Source organism: Tupaia chinensis, unplaced genomic scaffold, assembly GCF_000334495.1.
Source record: "Tupaia chinensis unplaced genomic scaffold, TupChi_1.0 Scaffold143976_1, whole genome shotgun sequence".
NCBI lineage: Eukaryota > Metazoa > Chordata > Mammalia > Scandentia > Tupaiidae > Tupaia > Tupaia belangeri.
In genome coordinates, this window is record NW_006203827.1 from 18701 (window position 1) to 21513 (window position 2813).

At 38.1% G+C, this 2813-nt stretch overlaps 1 pseudogene; it reads left to right on the top strand.

The window, feature by feature from the left end:
- Positions 1-517: 517 nt before the first annotated feature.
- On the top strand, positions 518-766 carry LOC114005545 (cytochrome c oxidase subunit NDUFA4 pseudogene; annotated as a pseudogene).
- The last annotated feature ends 2047 nt before the right edge of the window (positions 767-2813 follow it).

Genomic DNA, 2813 nt, shown 5'->3' on the forward strand with positions numbered 1-2813 from the left:
ATTTGCTGAGAACATGTATGTTGATGTGCTTGATTGAGCCAATGCACAGTGTATTTTGGATGGAAAATTCATTTGTGTGTTGTGATGGTGTATAATGAATTAATGTAGAAAATGAATACATTTAAAATAAATAAATAAAATAAAATAAAATAAAGTTGACTGGTGACCAGCAGGAGTCTCAGTGGTTAAAACGCTTGACCTCCATATGGTCAAATGTGGTTCAAGTACCAGACCTGGTGACTTAAAACTCACACCGGTGTGCATGCCCAAAATCCTGAGAAGAGAACAGAGGAGAAGAGATTGCATCATGGCCATCCCCTTAGGCGTGATTTCTCACTTTCTCTCTCTCTGTCTCTCTGGTGAGTGCACATGCCCTATAGCAAAAATCTCTCTTAAAAAAAAAAGTTGACTGTGTGGGTAGTTTTAGTTGCTACCTTAAAAGATATATGACAGGAGGAGAGTCTCTGGCCTGACAGATTTGTTCTCTGCTTTTGGACCAGAGTCCTTCACCATAAACATGTTCCACCAGATCCTAAGCCAGGCCAAGAAGCATCCAAGTTTGATTCCCAAATATTATATTTATTGGAGCTGGAGGTACTGGTGGAACATTGTATCTCACACATTTGGCAGTGTTCAATCCAGATGTCTCCTGGGCCAGAAAGAATAACCCTGAACCCTGGAACAAGCTGAGTCTCAATGATCAATACAGTTTTACTCAGTGAATGTGGATTATAGCAATCCGAAGAAAGAAGGTCCAGACTTTTAAATGAAATGTTACACTATAAAACTGCTTATGATGAAGGTCTTCCAGAAGCCATCTACATAATTTTCTATTTAATCAAGAAATATTTCTCCTCTAAATGCATGAAATCATTTTGATGTATTGAGATACATATTTATTACACTGTTAATAAATATCTGAAACTTGCTATGTGTCACTACAAAAAATGTATGACAAATGTAAATTTAAAATTATAAAATAAATGGGATCAGCAGATGGTGTAATGGTTTCATCGCTGAACTCCCATGTAGTCCACTGTGGTTTGATTCCCAGACCTGGTGACTTAAAACTCACAATGGGCGCCTGTGTGTGCATGACCAAAATCCCAAGAGGAGACTGGAGGAGAAGAGATTGGTCATCCCACCTGGGCGGTGATATTTCACTTTCTACGTGTGTGTGTCTCTTTGTCTCTCTGGTGAGTGCATGTGCCCTATAGCAAAAACCTCTCACAAAAAATTATAAAATAAATCTAAAAATTTAAATTAATTAAAAAGAGAAAAAAGTCTGAAGTCTTAAAAAATAATTATTTAATTTAATTTATATCTATTATTATTTTTAGTTGAAATTTGCTATGGGGCATATGCAGTCATTAGAGAGAGTCAGAGAGAGAGAAAATGAGAAAGCAAGCCCCTTGGTCCAGGACTTGAACTGTGGTTGGCTATGTGGTAGTCCAGCACCTTAACTAATATGCCATATTCTTGCTCCTCTGAAGTTTTACTTTAACAAGTCCCACCTCAATGACATCATTTTAACTTAATTACTTCTTAAAGACCTTGTTTCCAAATATAGTCACTTTCTCTGAGTTAGGACTTCAATATATAAATTTTGGTAGACACAACTCATCCCATAAATCTTACCTTTATCACTGTTATGAATTTCTTTGTATGTCTTCAAGTTAATGTCTGGTGTCCTTTTTTTAAAAAAAAAAAAAAAGTGGCAGAGGGTACAGGCACTTATGAGAGAGAGAGAGAGAGTGAGAATATACCCTCTGTGGGGATTGGTCATTTTGAAATTCTTTCTCCTCCAATTTTCCCTCCTTTCTGAAATTTCGGGCATGTATGTGCACATCTCTGGCATGTTTCTCAAGCTACTAGGTCCAGGACTCAAACCACCCAGTTGACCATGTGAAATCTAGCCACCTTAATCACTGCACTACAGGCTGGCCCAATTTCTGGTGTCTTTTTATTTCAGTCAGGAGGACTCTCATTAGTATCCCCTCCTTTTTTAATATCAATTTTACTGTATTTTGTAATCAAATAACAAATATTTTACACGTGTAAGCTAGTGAGAGAGAAAGAGCACCCCCTAGTGGATCATCGTCAAACTGCAATCCTTTTTCCTCCATTTCTCCATTGTGTGAGGATTGTGGACATTCATGCACATGCACATGCACCTGAGATGTTTTTCAAGCTGCTGGGGCCAGGTCTTGAACAGCAGTCAACCATGTGGGATTCATCTTTCTTTGCACAGCACTTAACTGCTATGCTGTGGGCCAGTCCAGCACTGTTTATTAATATATATTTTTATATGTATGTATGTATATATTTGAGGTTTACAACTTGATGTTATGGGATACATGTAGGTAAAATGGTTATTGTGGTGAAACAGATCGATGTATGTATTATTTCAAATAGTTACTATTTTATATGTGACAGGAACAGCAAAATTCTATGTATTTAACAAAATCCCAAATGCAATACAATTTCACTAACTACAATTTTTTTAAAGAGAGTTTTGCTATAGGGCATATGTGCTCGTCAGAGAGACAGAGAAATAGAAAATGAGAAATCACCCCCTGGGGGGGTGGCCACACCACAATTCCTTCTCCGTTCTCTTCTCATGATTTTGGGCATGCATGCACACATGCCCGGCATGAGTTTTTTTTTAATTTTTTTTTTTTTTTGTAGAGATTTTCACTCTAGGGCTCGTGCGCTCACCAGACAGACAGAGAGAGACATAGAGACAGAAAGCGAGAAATCACCCCCCAGGGGGGATGGTCACGCCGCAATCCCTTCTCCTCCATTCTCCTCTC